This window comes from Peromyscus leucopus, chromosome 17 (genome assembly GCF_004664715.2).
Source record: "Peromyscus leucopus breed LL Stock chromosome 17, UCI_PerLeu_2.1, whole genome shotgun sequence".
Lineage (NCBI taxonomy): Eukaryota > Metazoa > Chordata > Mammalia > Rodentia > Cricetidae > Peromyscus > Peromyscus leucopus.
In genome coordinates this window covers 29,056,309-29,080,640 of record NC_051077.1, presented here as the reverse complement: position 1 = coordinate 29,080,640, position 24,332 = coordinate 29,056,309, and the positions used below count along the sequence as shown (strand labels likewise).

Genomic DNA, 24,332 nt, shown 5'->3' with positions numbered 1-24,332 from the left:
GCTTGGCTTAGTTTCTTGCCAGCTTTCCTTAACTTTAGGTTAACCTGTCTGTCTTTTGCCTCGGGGCTTTCTCTATTCTCTTACTTCTGTAAATCTTACTCTTACTCTGTGGTTTGCTGTGTGGCTGGGTGGGTGGCCCTGGAGTCCTCCTGTAGCTAGAGTTTTCCTACTTTGCCCACAGTCAGGACAAATCTTTGTCACCAGCCAGTCCCACAGCCGCTCAGACCTGACCAAGTAAACACAGAGACTTATACTGCTTACAAACTGTATGGCCGTGGCAGGCTTCTTGCTAACTGTTCTTATATCTTAAATTAATCCATTTCTATAAATCTATACCTTGCTACGTGGCTTGTGGCTTACTGGAGTCTTCACATGCTGCTTGTCATGGCGGCAGCTGGCAGTGTCTCTCTGCCTCAGCCTTCTGCTTCCCAGAATTCTCCTCTCTCCTTGTCCCACCTAGTTCCTGCCTGGCCACTGGCCAATCAGTGTTTTATTTATTGACCAATCAGAGCAATTTCACATACAGACCATCCCACAGCATCCTCCTCCTTTTCTCTCATTCCTAGGTCTCCTCTCCTCCCAGATTTCTCCTTCTATATATTCTTTCTACCTCCTAGCCCCATTTATCCTTTCTACTGCTTTGGTATTGGCCATTCAGTTCTTTATTAGACCATCCGGTGTTTTAGACAGGCACAGTAACACAGCTTCACAAATGCAACATAAACAAAAGTAACACACTTTAAAATAATATTCTACAACATATAACTATCAATTACCATTGTTATTTTTTAAGATTTATTTTATTCTTATCTATGTGTGTATTTGTGTGTCTCTGTGTATGTATGCAAAGATACGTGTAGGCCCCCATGGAAGCCAGAAAAGGATATTTGATCTCCTAGAGCTGGAATTATATGTGACTGTGAGCTGACTGACATGGGTGCTAGGAACCAAACCCAGGTCCTCTATAAGAACAACAAGCACCCTTAACTGTAGAGCCCAATCACCACTGTTACCAACAATTCCTTTTCTAAAACTTTAGATCCAAATGATAAAAGGAGACTCATGAATTCCATTCATTCTTTCAACTGCAGATGTGAGTTAATTTCTCTGCTTCCGTTTACTTGGAACGTGGATAAAATGTGGGTGCGGTGGGAGAGGCTCATTCTAATTCTTTCTCAGGACCTGACTCATGTCCATAGGACCTGACTCATGTCCATAGGATGTCTGTCTGCAAAGAATTTATCAAAGGGGGGTGGGGAACAAGTCACAGGACTCCACAGTGAGCCAGCTCAGAAGTACTTCCTGGTAATTGGCAGCAGGACAATGAGGCTTTGTTGCTCAGGGTTAGGATGTGGTTTCCCTGTTCTATGGCCTAACACATTCTGCAAAGGCACCCTTTAAACTTGTGGCTTCTTCAGGGAGGTATGTTAGCTGAGCAGATTGTCCCCTGTTGTGGCTTCAGAAGAACAACTGGGTAGAGTTACTGTGTTTTAAAACAAAACATTTGTTGGTCTAAATACCAGTGTTCTTTCCAGAACCACACCCACAGTTTAGAATACTAATTCATTTAATTTCTAATTTAAACTCATGTTATTGCTTTCAGTAAACTATGCCTGGAGACAAGAAAATTACCAAAGCATTCACCATCCTTTCCGAACCTTTCAGTGACAGAGAACTGCTACTGAATTAGCACATGGCTTTAGAGAAACCACGAAAGTCTGAACATACTAATTTTTTCATTAAAGTTCCAGAAAGCTCAACTTAAGTTTTTAAACAGTGGCTTTCATATACTATTAAATTCTCTGTAATAAGCAACTTTTGGAATCAGGATGAAAGCTAATTATAGAAATCCTTTGCCATAGTTGTTTCTATTTACATCTTTAAAACCACAGAAGCAAATATCTGCTTGGGCTTCCTAATGTGTCAGCATCTTCCCGATTTTGGAGCTCTTTGAAGCTGCCCTTACATCTTCTACTTGAAAATGTATTGTGATTGAATATTCCTTGCTCAAGGACAATTTCCCAAGCACTCAAGACACTTGCACTCAGAGTAGATGGGAGATCAAAGCTGTTAAATATACACAGTGCATAGCTGTGATTTCTTTTGCATATGTTTAATGTTTTGTGGTGAGTGTTTCATCAGTAGTAGCAATGCATGGAGGAAACATATAATAACGAATGTGAAATATTTATAGAATATTCTTTTCAACCACCAGACTTAAGGTATATCTTTGGGGTTAGTGTTCAATGCATGGAAACTTTTTTTTCTTAATAAATCTTTTTTTTATTCATTTTACATACCAATCAAAGACCCCCCGTCTTCCATCCTCCCTTCCCTCCAGCCTCCCCCTCCCAACCCACTTCCAGTTCCCTCTTACAAGAAGGTAAGGCCTCCCATTGGGAGGTACATTTAGTAGAGTCAGGTTCAAGCTCCTCCCCCTGCCTCAAGGCTGTGGGAGGTGTCCCATTATAGGTAGTGGGCTCCAAAAAGCCTGCGCATGCACCAGGGGTGGATTCTGATCCTACTGCCAGGGGGCCTCTTAAGGAGATCAAGGTACCACAATTGTCTTGCTATGCAGAGGGCCTAGTCCAGTCCTATGGAGGTTCCACAGTTGTTGATCTAAAGTTCATGAGTTCCCACTAGTTTGGTTTGGATTGTCTCTGTAGGTTTCCCCATCATGATCTTGATGTCCTTGCTCACAGAATCCCTGTTCTCTTTCTCTATGATGAGGAGTTAGGGTATTCACCGATCTGATTACTAAGGTAAGCCAGTTCAGACACCCTCTCCACTATTACTAGTAGTCTAAGCTGGGGTCATCCTTGGGGATTTCTGGGAACTTCCCTAGCACCCCGTTTCTCCCTATCCCCACGATGTCTCCCTCTATCATGGTATCTCTTTCATTGCTCTCCCACTCCATCCCTGTTCCAGCCCGATCATCCTGTTCCCTTATGTTCTCGTCCCCTATTCCCTACTCTCCATTGCCCACCCCTCATCCCCAGTTTGAAGAAAAAGAACTGTTCAGGCCATAATTCTCAAGAGAGCACAAAGCCTAGTTAAGCGGGGTGTTTTGGTTCACTCTCAGAAGATTCTGTGGACAGTGCTAGCCTATGGCAACTGATGCAGGTGCCTGAGAGGGCTGACTGATTCTGCAAGCAGTTCTCAGCAGCATTCTGCATCATAAGACACACCCCATTGACCCAGAACTGACCAGTACCCATCTACACCACAGTCTTGGCTGTGTGTTAGAATCACCTAGAGAGCTTTTAACAATGCTGATGCCAGGTAATTAAATAGGACCAATAAAATGAGAGTCCCCACGGGTGAGGCCTAGCTATCTGCAGCTTTTAAAGGCTCCCAGGTGATTCCACTGGGCAGGGTTGGTTGTAAAAACACCACTCCTTATCTAGACCACAGCCAGGAGGTTCCAATTACCTCTGCATTTCCCTTCTTCGGGTCACCAGAGTGGGTTAAGAGGCTCCTGTGGACTCCTAGAAAAATTTCTGTTAAAAAAGAAAAATCCCCATGTTTTACAAATAGCCAATTAGAAAATAAAATACATAATGTGTAGTCTATTTAAAATTGGTAAGTTCATGAATTCTCTCTCAAGCAATTAAAGTATGTTTCTCTGAATTCTCTAAATTGAAACTAGTCATGGTTTAAAGGAGTGGTTCTCAACCTTCCTAACACTGCGACCCTTTAATACAGTTCCTCATGCTGTGCTGACCCCCAGCCACAAAATTATTTTTGCTGCTACTTCATACCTGTAATTTTGCTGCTGTTGTGAATTGTAATATAAATATTTTTTGGAGATGGAGGTATGGTAAAGGGGTCACAACCCAGAGGTTGAGAACCACTCATTTATAGACACTGCATCCAATGATTTGATTCTCAGTGCTTTTTGAGGGAAATGTATGTTTACATATCTTGTGATTAGGAAAACACTATTATAACTATTGAACTATGGTGGCAGTGACTCAGGTTTTTTTCTGAGTATCCTACTTGTGATCTCACTGGCTCCTTGTGGCAACCAAGTAAGAAGTCTACTGTGTTTATTGTATGTTCAGCAAGGAGTCTGAGGAGAAGGATTGAGTCACCTCCGAGGTGACTTAAGTGAGAACATGATGAAATGAAGGTGTATAAACACTAGTAGTATGAACCCAAAGTTAGTCCCTCGAAGAGTCAGAATAGAAGGGACATTGACATTTGGTACCTATTGTCCTGACTGGTATATATATATATATATATATATATATATATATATATATATATATATAATGTGTGTGTGTATGTGTGTGTGTGTGTACATATATACATGACAAAATAATGGAATATTGGCAAAAATAGAGAAACAAGTTTTTAAAGTTCACAAATCAGAGGCCTGGTTAAATTGGCCACATCATAGGCATATAACATGACCTCATGTTCCCATAGAAACCATGGCAGAAGTAGTTAACACTTTTCACACTGTGGTCCCTGAAGAGAACTAGAGTGAGGTTTTCCTTTGTCTTACCACATAGCATTTATGAGCAGTCGAATTGGCCAGAGGTAATTGTTCTAGAAGGTGGAGGCACAGGACTTCCTAGCCAGAGCAAGAGCTAAAGGGAGCAACATCTTGACATGTCTACCATCAACTATCAGTTAGAAAACTCCCATGGACAGGAATATATTCTGCCATAAGAAAATGATAAGGAAGCTACATAGCATATTCTGGACTGATAAATCCATCTACAAATGGTTTCTAGTTGTTTTAGGGACTATAACATGACGTGGCATCTATATTAATTGATAAATAGCAGCTTCACTCCAATGTCGTCTCTCACACTGTGGCAGCCTTGGATGACATCAAGTTGGAGGAACTTCAAGGTGAAAACTGGCACAGAGGTCTGGGCTGGTGGGTGAGTTCAGGGGAATTATTTTGAAGCTTTTCTCCACCTTCTACAAGTGTTTGTTTCGTTTGGTTTGTACCTGAGCTTTGCATATGTTTTGATGAGAATCATTCATACATATATGAATATATATACTACATATATGCATATATACACAAAAGAGTTTCTGGAAGAGCACCTGTAACAAGGGTAATGCTTATTTGACAGGTTTCTGGATTTTCCTCTCACCTGTTTCGATTGAATATAAATCATAAATAGAAAAAAAAAAGAAAGATCAATGATAGTTCTAGAAATGATTTTATGACTGTGACTAATTTCAGTACTTAAATGTTAATATTTCCTTACAGAATTATCTTTGGATTTCTAAGCAGCACAAAGTTCCTAGCTGCTGGCCAAAACTCTCTATTGACTGGGACTAAAATACTGTTGTATCTCACCAAAGCACTCCAAATGTTAAGAGCCCTGTCCTTAATGTTCAGACACCACATTTTCATGTAGAACCCAGAGAAAGTGGGAGGCCCTCAGGAATAAAACTGAGATGAACTTTTAAAGTCAGATTATTTTAAATTGAACACATTAAAGGCATATAAAGGAGCGTCTCCCTTTAGGTTACAAGCCAAGGTTTCCCAGGAGTACGTATCTGGCTTTCCACAGGCTCAAATCAAATGACTCTTCTGATCTCTGGTGTGGCCGGTGCTGCTGGAAGCCAGGGTCAGGACTGTTGTCATTAGGTCGGAGAATCCAGTTGTCTGCCTGAGAGAAGCAATTACAATAGTTCAAGGGTGCTCAAAATGACCTCTGTACACAATCATCTACTCTGCCCAGAACAAGGAAATCCTACTTCCCAAATGCTCTGTCACAACTTCAATATGACTGAATAGACCATGTTCACATTGTTAGGAGACCTGAACTCGATTCATAGCAAAATCCTAGTCGTTCCTGATCTGCTAAATAATTGATGCTGAGGAAAACTCCTTCTTCACTTTCCTGCGGCAAACAGCTGTGCCTGAGGCCAAGCACCGAAACTGTCACTGTTTTCTGTCTTTGATTCTCCTCCTCTTCCTGAGGCACTGCTTCTTAGAGACTGGATGCTGCTCTCTGACTACCTCTCCTGCTCCTTCTTGCTCCCAGTTTCCTCTGATCCTCACTTTTCAGAACATCTTAATTTCCTGAATCTGATTCCTTTGGGGCCAAATCTTCAGGAAACCACCAAGCAAAATGCAGAGAGAGTTTTAATCAAGAGTGTTGAAACTCCAAAGCTGCCAGAAATGCACATGGAAATACCACGTAACACCCACGAAATGAGTTGGTTAAAGATTAAAAGAAGCCAGGGGATAAAGTCAGACTTAATAAAAACTAGAGAGGACAACTACATGTAGAACACACAGGAAACTCAAATGGTAAACAGCAAAAACCAAATAACTTGATTGAAAACTGGACAACAGACCCAAATAGACATTTTTTTTTCTAGAGAATGTGTATAAGTGACTGACAGGTGTGTGAAAAAATGCTCAATATTACTAGTTATCTGGGAAATGCAAATCAAACCTGCAATTGTATAGAACCTTGACCCAGAGACAGAGCATCTATCAAACAAAACACCAAACAAACAAACAACAATGAACCAAAGCAAAAGAAAAAACAAACCAGCTGAAGAATGAGGAGAAAAGAGAACACTTACATAATCTGTGTGGAATTGAAAATTAGTACAATCATTGGCTATTCCTTAAAATATGATACAGTTTCCTAAATCAAAAATTAAAATCACCTTACCATTTAGCAATCCCACTATTGAATATATAACAAAAAGAAATGTAATCAGTTATCTGAAAGAGTATCAAAGCAACCCCTGAACTCCCATGTTTATTACAACATCATTCGGAATAGTCAGGAAACAGAAACCACTCACATGTGTATCACCTGGTGATTGGCAAAAGAAATTGTGTCATAGGCACCCAGGGAACACCATTCAACTGTAAACAGGATGCAATCGTTTCAGAAGTCATTTGAACCAGTGTGGACAAACTGGAGATCATTTGCTAAGTGAAATAACCCAGGCATGGAAAGGTATGTGCAACCTGATCTCACTTGTACATGGAATCTAAAAAACCTGTTGCCATGGAAGTAGAGAGGTAGAGAGTACAGTGGTAGTTTCCATAACCTGGGGAGAGAGGTGGGGGAGGGGATAGGCCAGTCAACCAACACTAAAAGACGGGAGTATGAAGTTTGGGGTTGCTATTACAGTAGGTGGCTCAAGATGACCACAGGGGACAAGGAACTGTATATTTCCTTAAAAGAAGAGAAAAACTTGAAGAAAGGAAGAGTTTTAAAAGTTTATGGCATGAAGAAATGATAATTATTTAAGGGGATAGGTGTTCAAGTTGACTTTAACATTACCCAATGCATGCATGTGTCTAAATATCACATGGCACCCCACAGATATGCATACTTCTGTTTCTTTGAGTCTTCACAAATGAAATTTAAGCCAAGAAAAGGAAAATAAGAACCTCAGCTCTATTTCAGACTTTTTTTTTAAACCAGAAAACAGTATTTTTTCCTTTTGTGAGCCACTGCCTTGTGGCCTTGACCAGCACCCCAGTGGTATAGGTTGTGTGTGTGTGTGTGTGTGTGTGTGTGTGTGTGTGTGTGTGACAAAGACATGCACAAGTTCCTGAACTAAAAGTATACACACATAGGAAACATATGACTTTAGGAGGGATTCTGTTTGGTCTGGTTTTGTTCATGAGTCCATTTATTGACCCACACATTATGACCAGAAGGAAAAGAATTCTATTTGACCACTTTTAATCATACTGGACAGGGTGAACATGATGCAGTAAGAATCCCTCATGAAAGTGTTTTCCAATAGAAAGAAATGCTCTTAGCAAGTAATGTAAGACATATATTTACAGGAGCATATAAGGGAGCCTGAGACAGATCATTATTTACATGATTAGAGAGAGAGAAAGAAAACTTGCCTTTGTAAACTGAGCATTAAGGACTGATAACAGTGTCCTTCATGATACTATCAGAACTGTGACAGGGTAATTGCTGTGGAATAATTGTTCTGTACACTATGTGAATATATGTCACTATGATTGGTTTCATAAACAAGCTGACTGGCCAGTAGCTAAACAGGATAAATTTAGGTGGGAAAGCCAAACTGAGAATGATGGAATGAAGAAGGGCAGAGTCAGAGGAGTCACCAGACAGATGCAGAGGGAGCAGGAAATGAACCTGCCATTCCAATAAGGGTACCACCATGTGGCAGAGTGTAAATAAAGAGTATGGGTTAACTTAAAATGTAAGAGCTAGTTAGTAATAAGCCTGAGCTATTGGCCAAGAATTTATCACTTATATTAAGCCTTTGAGTGATTATCTGAGATATCACAGTAGTTGGAACAGGAAAACTGCCTACAGGGAATGATGAGACATAAAGGAGAAATGGTTTAGTTATTCTCGAGAGAAGAGTCCAGTGCAGATTAGGGGCTTCTCAGAGTCCTTAAACTTCACCTACCAGGCCAACAATTACCTTCTCTATCATCAGAGGGCAGAAGAGCCCTTTGATTTGAACATGTGGAAAGAACCCTAGCTATCTAAGTAACCATGTGAAACTTTGTTCTATAAGCTCAAGGTAGAAGATACACTGTCTTAGGGTTTCTATTGCTGTGAAGAGACATCAAGACCACAGCAACTACTATAAAGGAAAACAACTAATTGGGACTGGCTTACAGCTTCAGAGGTTTAGTCCATTATCATCATGTCAGGACCTGGTGGCATGCAGACTGACATTGCTGGAGAAGGAGCTGAGAGTCCTACAACTTGATCCACAGGCAGCAGGATTCTGTGTCCACACTAGACATAGCTTGAGCATAGGAGACCTCAAAGCCCGTACTCACAGTGACATACTTCCTCCAACAAGGCCACACCTACTCCAACGAGGCCACACCTCCTAACAATGCCACTCCCTATGAGCTTATGGCGTCCAATTACATTCAAACTACCACACATACCATGTGTCTTTATTGTTTTGAAATTTAAATAATCTTATTTTGAAATTCCATCATCCAGGAGACATGCTTCCCTTAGCTCATTCTCCTTTGCTGTTCTATATAGCCATTCCTCTTCAAAGACTTCCTACCTGTCCTGGAAGTGTCTCCTAGTTTCAGTGGAGAAAGAGATGCTGTATCATCATACAAAATGCTGGAGAGATAGCACAGAACCTGGCTTAGGCATTTAAAACAATCTGTTCTTATGAAAATTAACTCAAGGCCCCATGAGAACTGCTTTAGTCCAATCTGTGGGAAGTGTTCAGTGCAGCAGATATTTCTAGTAATCTCACCTCTTAGAAGTCCACAGCATCTCAAACCACCACACTGTCAATCAAGCTTCCTTCATAAGACCTTTGGGAACAGAGCATGTCCAAATCATAGCACACCTCCCATTTCTCTATACACACAGAATTTTGCACTGCACCGTGAGACTGACTTCGCCTTAAGCTGAATCTCATTTTAATATGGAAATTTATTACATTACTCTATTAGTATCATTCAGCTATCTGATATTGTGCAAAAACGACTGTACTAATGATGTTGAAATTAAGATTTTCCACTTTCGTAGTTTGCATTTGGTAATTGCTTTAAACCTCCAGAAAGTTTTTTTTTTGTTTTTATTAAATATTACTTATGAACATGTGTCTCAACAATGATTCAATTTTTCTTGTTTCTTTCAGACAGGTAAAATTTTGCTTTAAGGAAAAATGAAAGTCACATATATTTTAAGAACTTAAATTAAAACCTGCTTCAGGGAATGACTGGTGTTGTGAAACAGAAGTCAGTAGAAATGATGTGTGACTGAGTTTCCAAGGTATGGCTCCAATCAACTGTGTGTGTGTGTGTGTGTGTGTGTGTGTGTGTGTGTGTGTGTGTGTGTGTTATAGATTCATAAACAGCAGACACACAGCAGTCGTAATCTTGTAACTATGCTTCTTTTAGAACACTCGCTAGGACCATGAATACACATACTTGCTCAATATTTACATTAGAATGGATCTCTCTGATGAATGGCATCCAAGGTTGTCTTTGAATACGGGAAGTTGTCATTACAATACTGTACTAATTTGGAAGCAGTTTGTCAGATGACTTGGCTATTTGGAGCTAAGAGCTCAGAAACTGCAAATCAAATGTCTCCACACACTTCAACACTGGCTGTTTTGTTTGGAAAAACCTCACTTTAGTCTGTTTCCCCTTATGTACATGAAGCTCAAGTCAGCCAAGGTTTTTTGTCTTGTTTGTTTTTCCTTGTGAGGAGGCACCTTGCATTTTGAAGCCCAGAAGGACTTGATATTAAATTCAAGCCAATGAACTCTTCCAGACCCATTTCCTTAATCTGTAGAGCATGAATAATGACATTTAACCATGTGGTTGTGTTATGAGAGTTATGGAATCTAACACATGAAAGGAATCTAATGGAATTTGATGTGCAGGAAGTATTCTTCAATAGTAGTTCATTTTTATTTCCAGCCTGGGGTAGGTCCTCAATAGTAGTTCATTTTCATTCCTTGCCTGGGGCAGATCGGAAGCAGGGAAGATAGAGGAGGTTTCAAAGATAGATTGTCCACTAATCACAAGTGAGAACAGCTCCAGCTGAGGAGAGATCAAAACAGACAAAGTAAATCAAAACACCATGATTCCTTGGAGCTTCTGAGGTTGTCGCTGGTCCCAGTAACTACAGACATGTGTACAAGTGGCCTGTACTTCCTGTATTTCTCAAAAGATGGGAACCATACTTTATCATGTCCCAAGCATTCTTGTTTCTTTCTTTCCCTTTCCTTTCCTTTCCTTTCCTTTCCTTTCCTTTCCTTTCCTTTCCTTTCCTTTCCTTTCCTTTCCTTTCCTCTTTCCTTTCCTTTCCTCTTTCCTTTCTCTTTCTTTCTTTCTTTCTTTCTTTCTTTCTTTCTTTCTTTCTTTCTTTCTTTCTTCTCTCTCTCTCTCTCTCTCTCTCTCTCTCTCTCTCTCTCTCTCTCTTTCTTTTTGAGTACTGTAGATCAAACCTAGAACATTCCACATGCTAGGCAAAAGTTCTATCACTGAGCTTTTTCACCAACCCTCTTTATATTTATCTTTTACTTTAAGAAATGGCATTTGCCCAGGCTAGTCTTCTTCCCACTCTTTGGTTCTGTTGGCCTTAAATTTGAAATCTTCCTGCCTCACTCCCTGAGTAGCTATGATTACAAGTTTGTTACCAGGAAGGCTTAAAAAAATCATTCTTAATACATATGTTGTACTAAAGAAAATCACAGACTGCATTTTACTCACAGGTCATATTTTATCAAAATTGACCACTAGAAGACTGCATAAGATTACAGAATGAAGTATCTTTTAAAACTTCTTGTATACATTAACAAACAAGGCATATGTTATGGACTATGATTTTAACTATGTAAAAATGTGTTACATTTGTTTATGCTGCAGAATATTACTTTAACTGTACAAAGGTGTGTTACATTTGTTTATGCTGCATTTGCTTAATGATGTAAGGACATGTGTATAAGTATGTAAAGATGTGTTGCATTTGTTTCACCTTGCCTGCCTAAGGCACCTGATTGGTCTAATAAAAAGCTGAATGGCCAATAGGTAGGCAGAGAAAGGATAGGTGGGGCATGTGGGCAGGGAGAATAAATAGAAGTCTAGGGTTTGGAGAAAGAACAGGAAGAAAGAGAGAAGGAAGAAGAGAGAAGGAGGAAGACACTTGGGGCCAGAAGCCAGGCAGCCATCAACCAGACATAGAGACATCTAGAAAGTAAGAAAAAGTAAAAAGCCTGAAGCAAATAGGTAGATAAAGAAAAACAGCTTAATTTAAGCTAAAAGAGCTAGCCAGCATCTAGCCTCAGCTAGGCCACACATTCATAACTAATAAGTCTTCCCTGTCATGATTTGGGATCTGGTTGGTGGCCCAAAAGAAAAAGTCTGGTACAGGGTTTTATGTCTGTGCTTAAATCATTATACTAGAACTGAAGCCACACTTATTCTTTTAAAAAAATGTGCTCTTGGGATTTATTTCTTTAGGCTTATGTCTTACAAACTAAGATCTTAACCAATCAAAACAATAAATATTGGCTAGAAAGTAACACACAATAAAAACCACTAGTTACTGTGTGGGTCACTGTATATATCCATAATTTTTTATTGAATTATGTGTGAAATGTCTGTGTTGAACTCCAAGCCTCACTATGACTGCATTTGAACTTTAGGTTTCTGTTCTTCTCTTTCTTTCTTTCTTTCTTTCTTTCTTTCTTTCTTTCTTTCTTTCTTTCTTTCTTTTCTCTTCTTTCTTTTTCTATTCTTTAAGCATGTTTCTTATCTTTAATGAAATGTACAGAATCTCACATGTATCACTTACTGTTTTTTTTAAGTGTGCACTTCAATGGTCTCAAAAACCTTCACATTATCGAGTAACCATCACTACCACCCATTTCCAGAAATCTTTTTATCTTGTAAAACTGAAGCTCTGTTCTCATTAAGTCATAAGTCCTGCAGAGCATGGTGGCAGGCATCTGTGTGAACTTTGGGTCTATAAGGAGATAATCAAGGTGAAATGAGATCACATGATGTGTCTTCAACAGAAAAGTAATTTCCATTGTTCAAGCCACTCAGGGTGATATTCTGCTATAGAAACTTAATGAGATTAATACAGAATTATTTGGGCTAATTCTTAAACTATCTTCACAGGTGAGGTACTATCATCCATGGATGAAAATCTAGGGACATGGAATGATGTGGCATGCCCATGCCCATCTTCTGATCTGCACCCAGGCTCTGACTCAGGTCTCCTGCTGTTCTATAGAAGTTTTTCTACCCAGGTAGAACACCATGATTACCTTTTCCCCCTCTTTGTGTTAAAAAATGGCTTCTTATTCTAATAAACAGGAGCCTTAGGAACAGCTAATGCAAAATACTGAGTCTTAAAGTACTTTAACATATGACCACCAGAGGACATCTACAAAGCTCACTCACACCAATTTTACTGCTTCCAAAGGAGTGAAACAAGACAGAGATCGAATGGCTTATTGCTTGCTGGGGTGAATGTTGGAACCTGCCCAAGGGAAGAAATACTAACCATATTTTATTTCTTTCCCCAAGTCTTATATAACACATACGCGCTTATAAAGTACACTGTGGCAACTTTTGTATAGACATTTTCATGTAAACCATACTTTTTTCCAAAATGTAATGTGTGCTGAAGGAAAGATTAATTTTCCAAAATAAACCAGTCTTCCAGAACTTCATAGATGGGAGGGGGAGAAAGCAGACGTACCTTTGCGAGCCAGCCTTTGTTTTGGCTGTCCTCTCTTACCGTCTCCTTGCTCTTGGTTGCTCTGGATTGCTTCGATCCGTCTTTGGCATTATAATCCTCAGCATTGTTTTGCAGAAGACATGCTCAGACACAGACTGGAGATTAATTCTAAACTGAATTGAATTCTAGCCGATTACACGCTTGATTGTTGCCGTAGTGGGAAAACAGTTGCCGAGAGAGTAGGGAACTGCCATGAAAGGGTCCCCCATATCTTCAAGTTCTCCGGTTTAACAAAGACATGCTATGCGACTCACTATTTCGAAACTGTGGTCCGGGTGGTGTTGAGTGGGTGCACCAGAGTGTTCTGAGTGGGCAGCATTGAAGCATGATGCCTCAGGAGGGTTTGAAAAGGCTCTCCCGTGGAAAATGGTCCCTCATTGTGCCCCTATTAAGTAAAACAACATTTAGTTCTTCAAGTCTTTAGGAGCCTGCAATTTTAGTGGTATGGAAACTAGTTTCTAAACTGTGTCTAAGTAGACATCTTCAGGTTCTGTTTCCAGAAACCACATACTGAACTATCAAATATTCAGCTAGATCTTGGTAGGCCCAAAGCATAGAAATTAGACTTAATCATTTACTAGGCAGGAAATGTTTTTGAGAAACACATATTGCACACGCTTTACTGACTAACAGTGCATTTATTCCTCCTAATCTTAATACTACATATTTGATATCCTAACAAGCTACACCTAGGACAAGAATATATTGCCTGATCCTGAGGTTTCATATAAAGGAGTAGAAACCTGAGTAACGTAGTATTCTGTATGATTAAAAATGTTTAGGAACAAAAATATGTGGAGTGTTCTAGTTCTTCGGCAAATACTAGTTTGAAAGGATTGGAAATAGCTCAGCCTGTAAAATGCTTGCTTTGCAAGCATGAGAATCCATGTTTGATCCCTAAACTCTATAAAGAAAAACAGAAAAAATCCAGGCATGGTGGATTACATGCTTGTAATCCCAGGTCTGGTGGTGGTGGTGGAGGAGAGAGAAGAGAAGGAACTGATGTAAATATAGTACTCGCATATGGAATTTTCAAACAACATTTGAAATGAAAAATATATGAAATAAAATTTAGAGAGATGCTAAACAGACTTTGTAAAATGGGAAGAAACAAGAGAAGAAAGAAGTCTAAGTTAGTGTTGCCTAAGTTCCCCCACAATAATGCTGGCAGCAGGATTCCTGATGTGTGCCAGGTAAATCAGACATTTAGAAGTAGACAGAGGAGTTGGCACCTGGCACAATTGAGAAAACATTCAGTGGCGGCCATTTGAAGGAGGACAGGATTTATCATAAATCTATTTAATGATTTGCAACTTTCCTTTAGAAAACAAGACTGGAAGAAAAGAATATAAAATATCCCACATAGGAAGAAAAAAAATATGCATGTACATTGGTAAAGTAACTAATATTTACATATGTCTGGATTGGGGTGAAATCCCTCTTGCTGTTAAAATTAAAGTGGAATTAACTTGAAGAAGTTGAATGTGCCTGACCAAACTTGTCTTCAGAGTGCCTTGTGGGTAATCCAAAGTTTTTGTTAAATTAAAATCAAAGCAAAGAGAAAAGATCAATTGATGTGGAACAAATGTCACACCCTTCCTTTGGCCATCATGGAAGTCATGGAGAGTAATAGTCTACAAACCCTTTTAGCCCCTTAAGGATGACCATAGACCCAGGAGTCAACAGAGACTTAGAACCTTTGAGGTGGCACTTTATTAATACAAAACCACAGAGACCTTTTTTTTTTTTTTTTTAACCTTCCAGGAAATAGGACAATGGGTAAAATTCAGTCTCGTCTTTTTTTCCCCCTGTGGTGTGTTTGTGCCAGGGCAGGACAGTCAATACTCCTTTGACTGATTAACCAAGATACCATATTGGCGGGTATAGGCCTAGAATCCATATATGGCCTTCCAACTCCATTTTTCTTTGTTTTTCTGTCTCTCAAAAGGCACGATGCCTTTGGAAACTGGAAATGAGTTTGTCATGGCCCTGTGAAGGGCATGACCCAGACTAAGCTGGAAAAAGCAGTTGGACATTATGGAACGGTAAGGCATGCAGATGTAATGCCATGGATTCCGGCTAGTCTCTGAAGGGCTCAAAACATGGGATCTGTTTCAGAACATCTTCCTTCTAAAGAAGTCGATTAAATATTTATACCTGTGCTTTTGTTTTCTATGCTTTCTGGTCGGTGACCTTCTATTTCCTAAAAAGATCAAGGATGGGACAGCTCCTTCCACAGAGAGCTCAGAGTGATATCAAAGAAATTTGATGAGAAAAACTGAAAGTTCATGTTTTTGTCTTCACACTTAGGCTTCTGAGACTCAGCCTCCTCCTCAAATCAATATTTTTGAAAGATGAAACAATCTCTTTTATGAAAGACATTTTTTGTTGAAAGTCATTGCAATGCTTTAATGATGAGAAGAGAAATTTACAGTGAGATAATTCTGTTGAGAGGCCATGCTCTAAGAGTGCAGATTTGGGAGGACTGCTTTTGAGAAGATGAGGAAAGGAAGGTTATCTGATAGAAATGAGCTGGCTGGAGAGTGGGGGTGGGGCAGATGAGTAGGTCATTGGCTACATGCAGAATAAAAAAGTCATTGTGGAAATTTAAGCATGGAAATTTAGGGCTAGGGTGAGGGTGAGGGTGAGGGTTAGGGTGAGGGTTAGGAAATTTAATTCCCTGGCTCAGAGAAGCCCACAGAACTCAGACTGAGTGAATACTGCAGTTTACCCTTGGAGAGAAGTCACGTTATTTTTGCCCACTAGTATTTGGAAAAGCTACTGAAAGATTTTGGTTTAGGGAACAAAAGGGACACTAGACAGACTGCCTTTTTATATAATGGAGTTTCTAGGAAAGGTATCAATGCTATACCCCGATAGGCAGGCAGCAGCCACATAGGAGTGATTCTGAGCACAGATCAGGGCCTTGTGGCAGTGTGTGTGTGTGTGTGTGTGTGTGTGTGTGTGTGTGTGTGTGTGTATGTGTGTGATTGTGTGTGTGTGTGTGTGTGTGTGTGTGTGTGTGTGTGTGTGTGTGTGTTGAGGGGGAGTCTCTTTTCAGTTTTCACAGGAAGAGGAGCAGGAAGGAGACTGAGAGGTTTCCTTTGATCCACAGTCCGCTGTTGCTAAGGGTAAACAGTGAGTGCTCAGTTGAAGTGATGAGTAAACATCTTTCCTGGTTGAACATTGCTGGGAGTCCATGAGGCAAGAAAGGCAAGAATCTAGAGAAACAGGTTCCTTTAGTTTTAGAATTGCAAGTTATTGTAGTTACTGGAACTATCAGAGTTCAACAAAAAATGGACATCACAAAATGATATAGCCCTGGATAAGAGTTACTACCTACACATGGCCCTTGGAGTAAACATTTGTGGTATGTACTACATTCTCATGACTTTTCTTTTAGTTGGTTAAAGCTCACAAGGACTTCTGATAGAGACTGTAGGGTCTTTAAAGTGTTAGGGGTAGCATGGGTGGGAACAGCCTTACTTCATAGCGCACAAACTGTGGTGTGAGAAGGGGTTACTGAGTGTCACTCCAGGCCACGATAACTAGGCTCCTATGTGCACACACAGGGTTGAGGGGAAGGAAAATAATGGGAGTCTTGTTATGTGAAGATGAAGGCTTGAACACGGAGGCTGTGGGAACAGTGGGGATGATTTGCTTTTTCAAACATACATTTTTCCAGAAAAGAGTACATTCATACAAGTAGCTAACTAACTTTAAGAAATTCACGTGAAAGTTTTAAACTCTAGGTTGTTTCACTGCTGTTGAATGCAAAATGGCTTTTTCATTGGTGTGGGAATTTTAAAAAAACCAGCCTAGGCAATGCATAATTACAAAGACAAACGTATTTCTTTAATAATCATATGATGTATGCAAAAGCTTAACAGAAAATGTTTTCCCTTCCATGCTCACCAGTATTATCTGTGTCACAGCTCTGGGTTCCCACCCCTCCCTCTGAAACCCATTAGAACAGATGATTATGAGTTGACTAGATGTAGGGAAGAGGCAAATTAAGCAGTGATATAACCAGTGAGAGCCACACTAACCTCCTCCCCACTCAGCAGCTGATTCTTTGGTAGTCTCTGTATTAGGATGGTGGTTGGACAAGTTTTAGAAATGCAGGCACAATTCATTTCTGTCAACCTGGATGAGTATTTGGCGGTAGAGATCAACAATATCCATCTCCTCTTGTTCTTTCTTCTTCCACCCTCCTTTGTGCTTGTCATCGCATTAGGGTGCTTGGCTTTCAGATTTGAGGTTGAGTTTCTGAAAAATTCTTCCTGGTTCACTGTTGACACATTCAGGGCATTTCCAATGTTAGGAGGATCTATACTATAGGACATTAGCAGACTATTTCTGGCCACTCAACAGAAGAGTTGCCTAGAATAAACATAAATACCATCTGGGTAATTATGCACAAATTCCTCATAGGTGTTTGCTTTTTTTAGTTCAACAATTGGAGAAGGCACATTGGGAAGAAAGCTCACTTGGTAAAGCGGTTGGAATCTCTACCACTCAGGTAAAAATGTTACATTATGAAATTGCAGAAGTCTACAGGAGAGGGGAAAGGAGGGTCTCTGGTTCTCATTGACCAGCCAGAGTAGACATAACAATGAGTTCCAGGTTTGAAGACTCTGACTCACAAAATAAGGTAGAAAGCAATGAAGGAATTCACATGACATTTGCCTGTGACTTCCACCAGCCTAAATGCATGTATATCCATCCATGCACATACTTATACCACACGCACATCACAAATAAACATGTTTGTGGCATACTCACATGCACAAGTACACACATATGAACATATACCACACACACAAACTTACACACACACAAGTTGGAGAAGGCATGAATAAAACTTAGCTTTTATATTCTATATGATTTCCATAATACCATAGTATTTCTTTTAGAAATAATGGAGTTAAGCATGTGTAAGCCTCTTCAGTTACAGTTTGTTTAAATTATTGCCTGGACTTGGAATGGATTTGCACTCACTCATTCATGTTCCCTGCCAGACATGATTGCTGAAAGTCTTCCTCTAGAAGACTCACTGGACTTGAGGATAGAGGAGCTAGCTTACATTAGTATAATGTTTTCCTAAAACCTTTTGATCAGTGGAATCTAACAGTTGGAGATAAGTATGTTATGTAAACAAATATTTATTCGCTTATTAACAAAACACAGTGAAACATTTGAAGCAGCTGAGTATGGAATAACAGCCAAGTGATGAAGTTAATTATGATACAGCAACTTGGTTGAATAGAATTATGAAATAGAAATAGCAGTTATGAAATTGTACAGAAACAAAAATTCTGTAATACTTGAAAAGGAAGCAGAATAAAAGCTACTTTAGGCTGAGTCATAAGTATTAGACATCATGAAACAGAGAACCTAATTTAGTTATCCCTTTGGATCCAGAATAGCTTTTGAATGGCTTCCTTAAATGTTTACGTTAAAACACTTGCTGCTCTTCCAGGGGACCTGGATTTGATTCCCAGTACTCTACTCACATTTAGCAGTTTACAACTGCATGTAACTCCAACTCTAGGCAATCTGATGTCTTCTTCTGGCCTAGGTGGGTATCTTCATATGCATGTAAACATACATGCACTCAGACACACATAAAATCATTAAAATAAACCTTTTAAAGGTTTGCATTTGTATGCCCTGATGTCATGAGCTAAGTATACAGGATGACTTCTGTATGTTCCCAGCCAAAAGTACATAAACCAAATCTGATCATTCAGAAGCATATAGCATACCCTAGATGAGGACCCCTCTGCAAAATATTTGCCCCGTGCATTTAAAAAATATTGAGGCCACAACTGAAATTTGGGCTCATGCTATTGACCAGAAACTATCCAATTAGAAATCAATGAAATAAATAATTACATGAGAAAATCCAGAATCAAAATACAACATAAAGCTGTTGAAATCATGAAGAGAAAAAATTGAAGGTTTAAGTATTTGATTGACCCTTCTGATTTTGTATTTTAAGTTGTGTATTTGATTCTATATTTCATTTTCTCGCCATTGTGATTTTTTTCCCTTTAAAAATGTTTGACAGTTTATATAGTACATTTTAATGATTCCCACCCCCTATTCCCCTCTGTAACCTCACTCTTTTTCTTCCAGCACCCTTCTTCTCAAACTCTATGCCCCACTTTTATGTGTTCGTTTTCTGTGCGGCTCAATGAACTTAGAATTGGGTGGAAAGTTACTCAGTGGAGCAAGAGTAACTTACCTGTGGCTACAGCATGTCAGAAAACGACACTTCTCCCCCCAACAAGCATCAAAAGCTGGTGTTCCCTCTGGGATGGTGTGGGGCCTCATGGGATGTTTCTGTGCTCAAATCCTGTGCAAGTCTTGTGCACACAACTTGACTGCAGAGGGTTCGTGACAACAAAGCCCATGTCAAGTCTAGGAAATGTGTTTTCTGCATATCTCCCCATCCTTGGTCCTTACATTCTTTTCAACTTCTTTTCTGAGATACTTTCTAAGCCTTGGAGGCATGTGTTACAGCTATCCCAGTAGTGACTAGGTACTCTAGCAACACTTATTCTAGGTACCATCATGAGTTATGGGTTTCTACACTAACCATCCCCTTCTCCTCTAAGAAGTTTCTGCAATGAAGCTTGGTGCATTTCTAACCCATGGGTACAAACATGAATATTTAGATGGCAGTTTGACATTTCTCACAATTTTTTAAATTTGTTTCTTAGAGAACTTCATACATGAACACAGTATCTACACCATCCCTGCCTCTCCCTCTTCCCTGAATCCCCCTCTCTTTCCCTCCTTTCTCAATTCCAAGACCTCTTCTTAATTATTCTCGTTATCTATCTATATATTATCATTTCACACATGTGCATAAGTATATATGCACTCATATCAACTTACTGAGCCAATTTAGCATTGATTGTATGTACTTGTGTCCGGGGCTTGTCATGGAATTGGACAACCTGTGCAAATGCCCTCCAGAGCTCTTCATCTAGGGGTCTGACCTTGTGGAATTTCCTTCATCCACACTGGCATGCAGGTCTTGTTCAGGCAACCACGCTGATGGCTGGTAAAATTTTCTGGGTTCAGTTTTCTCATAATATCTAGAGAACACTGTCTAGAACCAGGAACCCTGGTCCCCTGATTCTTATAATCTTTCTGTCCCCTTTCTGTGATGTTCTATGAGTCCAAGGGGCAAAGATTGCCTTTGCAGATGTATGACTAGGGGTTGAGCATACCAAGATTAGCTACTTACTCACTGAATTTTGATAAGTTGTGGATCTCTCTAATAGACTTCATCGGTTGCAAAATCAAGCTTCTTTGCTGAGAACTGGGAGCTACACTTACCCGTGGTTAGGAGGGTAGATATTTCGAATACAATTAGCAATTATTTTACTTTTGGAAAATGACATCACAAGGTTTTCCTCTAGGGTCTATGACCTTCCCAGACATGGGTAGCTGAATATCTGTGATATACAAAGAACTCAAAAAAAGAAATCAAGGAAAGAATCAACCTGATTTTAAAAAATGGGCTTTGGATCTGAACACAGAGTTCTCAACGAAATTAAAATTGGCTGACTATATCCTTATTAGAGCTCAACATTGTTAGCAATTAGGAAAATGTAAATTAAAACCACTTTGAAAATGTATCTTAACCAGTCAGAAGGGCTAAGATCCAGAAAACAACCACCAACATCTATTGGCGAGGATGTAGGAAAAATGGAACCTTCATTTGCTGTTGGCAGGATTTCAAACTTAGGCAGCCACTCTGGGAATCAGTATAGAGAATTTTCAAAAAAGCTAAAAGTAGATCTGCCACATGACCTAACTACATCACTCCTTGACATATGCTCAGTAGGATCTCCTATTACAGAGGTACTTGCTCGACTATATTCTTTATTGCTCTATTCACAGTAACTAGGAAATGAAAACAACCTAAATGTCCTTCTACTGAGAATAAAAATGGGTGTCTTTTCACACTGGAATTCTAGTCAGCTGTAAAGTAAAAATACATCATGAAATTCTCAGGTAAACGGCTGAATTTGGGACAGATTGTATTAAGTGAGATAACTCAGACACAGAAAGACAAAAGTCCCATGTTATCCCTTATTTATGGATCCTAGCTCTGAATGTTTTGATCTGAATGTATAACCTGAAGTAACTGAAAAAGGCCGGAGAGTAGAAAGGGACCACAGCGGAAAGGAGCTCCAGAGAGGAGAAGAGCAGGATACAGGTTCTCTGAAGGGCGAAATGGCAAAAACTGGGAGGGGGGTAATATTTAGTGGAGGGAGGAGGGAAATACAGGAAGATAGGGAGAAATGAGAGATAAATAACATGAGGGATGCTTGAAAAAAACCCACATGGAAACGTATTATTTTATAAAAATCACCCAAATATATGTTTATAATATGTATTTATAGTATTGGAGCTTTAATGGTGTTATATTACATGGACCACCCAAGAGCCATTAGTTATCTACAAAAAATTTTAGTGCCAGGCATAGGAAATCTCCCAGTAAGGAGAATATAAGAGACTCCCGAAACAAGTATGGGCTACTGGCATTGCTCTTGACTGTCTTCCAGAACTTAGAGGCAAGCCCCTGTTGCTGAAGACACTGCGTACTTCAGACTCAGGACTTAGAGGAATTGAGCTGAACTGATAGGGAAGCCTCCTTCCTGGGGACTGGCTCTCATAGAATTGGAAGGTGCTCTGCAAGCTGCCAAGGGAGAGATACACTCTGCAGGCCTGCCCAGCTCAGCAAGATGGGCAATAGCATAAAAGAGGCATTTTTTTCCTCAAGAGCAACAGACAGCTCTCCAATTAGACTTCAGGTCTGACCAACTATATGTACCGTGACTCTTTAGCAAACCCATAGCTGTAGGTTCCCATGTAGAACCTCTCTCTGCCCACCTCAGCAAGATTTATTGAGATCAGATAAAATCTCCATGCAGTTATCCTATATTTGTTAGAAAAATTTAATAGCTTTCATGTTTCAGAATATCCAAACATAGAATTATAATAGTCCAACAATAACAAATTATTGGTCACAACCTTTTTTTTTTTTTTTTGCTGGTGTAGGCATTAAGCTTGTAATGTGTTAAGTTTACAAGGGCAGCAAGGAATACCTTTGTCAGTAAAATCATGGTAACTGCATTTCCACATCATTTTATGAGTCTGGAAAGTGGAGGAAGCCTCCTGAGTGAAAGTCTATTGTTTGACATGGGTACAACCATGTCAAGGACCTGAGGATCAAATCCATAGGAAGAGCAAAGCTTTGTCCAATATGGGCCATGCTTGGAACTGGCAAAGCCTTCCTCTGGTCCAAGTGAGAATATTGACAGCAGGTGCAAGTAAAGTGTTTACAAACCATTGGCCTTGAGTGGGAAAAACTAAGCTCCAGCTTCCGGCTTCCAGATGTTTACAGCCTGAGACTGCTACCTTATAGAGACCTTCTAGTGAGACTAGTTTACCCCATGCCCCATGCCGTACCTAGTGAACACTGAGGCTTCAGACAACTGCATACAGTTCCATCTTGACAGATGGGAAAATATCAGTTTACCCTTTAGCTAAAAACAAAAAGCATCAACATCAGCAGCAAGTTTGCTCTTGCTGTACTATAAGGGACACTAGAGAACAAGGTTCACCAGGCCCTTACCCTTCTCAGATGGACATTTACATATAAAAGGGGCATGAGAGGCACTTCTTTATTTTGTCAAATATTAAACTAATGCAGTTGGTTTTTTCCTTTTGTGTGTGCCACCCGAATCTTAAACAGTTTCTAATAGTGCCTCTGCAGCACAATTAGACTTCAACAGAGGTATAACTTTGTGTGGATGGTTCTAATTTCACCGTAACCAAGAAAAGTTCCATCTGAACACTGAATGCATAAGGATGGTTAATGATTTGTTGTGTTCTTCTGGATTGCCTGTAATCGAAGGCAAGGCCTCATAACCCCAAGTGACGAGCATCACAGCTGAGATGGTTTCCCAGGTTTAATGGCAGGTTCAATTTGAAACTGCACCCTCTTCAGACTCATCATGGTGTGAAGATGAGCCATTCAGGGATGCTATTAGGAGTTAGGCATTGGGCTTGGTATACAGGGGAGGTAATTTGGTCTCCACAGGGCCTCAGACTTTGATTTGGGCCTCACTGTGTTCTCATCAGTGAAACTAATGAACTCCACTCTCTGGAATTCAGAAAGTGATGATTGTTCCCAGAGCTATGGTCCATCATTTTATGCTGTAATCAGGAGGCCTTCTCATTGCTCACACTTGATCAACAGAAAATCATGTCCATTCATGTCTTTATCTATGGTCCCATATGCATGCCTGTCATTTGTCTGTTCGATGCAATGGACCCGATAGGTGTATGTCACATCTACTACTTTCAATACATGTTATGAAGTACACGAGCTTTCTTGGAATGCTAATCAGTGACATTTCCACCTAAATTTATATTTCCCAGCAACATGAATGAGTTTATTGCTATTAGTGTATATATTTAATCCAGCATTTTGTAAACATGAAAAAGTATTGCTATATTTATTGCTCAGGAACATTTGACTCTTTTGACCAATGGCTACCTATAGAGATGGTATTTTGTGTTAAGCACTATGATGGATGCTGAAAAGTAGTAAACATAGGAGTAGAAAAACAGGATTTTTAGAGGAAGTGTGGGGAATTATACCTGAGGTATCTATTATATTGATTTTCCTTGTTTATAGAGATATAGGTAGGATGCCCTTGAGCTGCAGCTATTTAGAGAAAAGTGTACATTCCATTCCCTCCACACACTTGAAAAATAAAGATCCCTTAACTCATAGAGGCTGATTTACGAGCTACAAAATGATCCTTCCTCAACCATGTGCATCCCTATAGAAAAGTATACATCATGGATTGGCATATTATAAACTTCCAGTAGAACAAGAATTATCTCACTAAAAGTAAATACTAGGGATCATCACAGGCAAAACAAACACTCTTTCATTTTCAGTTTTCACACACTCAGTTAAATATTAGCAAATGACACAGGAGTTGTTTTATGAACTGGTGGACTGTAAGGAATGGAGAAAGCACTGAGTGATTG

General features: G+C 39.7%; 1 long non-coding RNA gene across 1 annotated transcript; it reads right to left on the bottom strand.

The window, feature by feature from the left end:
* Positions 1-5,430: 5,430 nt before the first annotated feature.
* LOC119089195 lies at positions 5,431-13,721 on the bottom strand. Its single transcript, XR_005093058.1, has 3 exons — positions 13,203-13,721; positions 9,229-9,289; positions 5,431-5,639 (listed from the first exon to the last, which is right to left on the bottom strand). It is a non-coding gene; the product is annotated as an uncharacterized LOC119089195 (long non-coding RNA).
* Between the last annotated feature and the right edge of the window lie 10,611 nt (positions 13,722-24,332).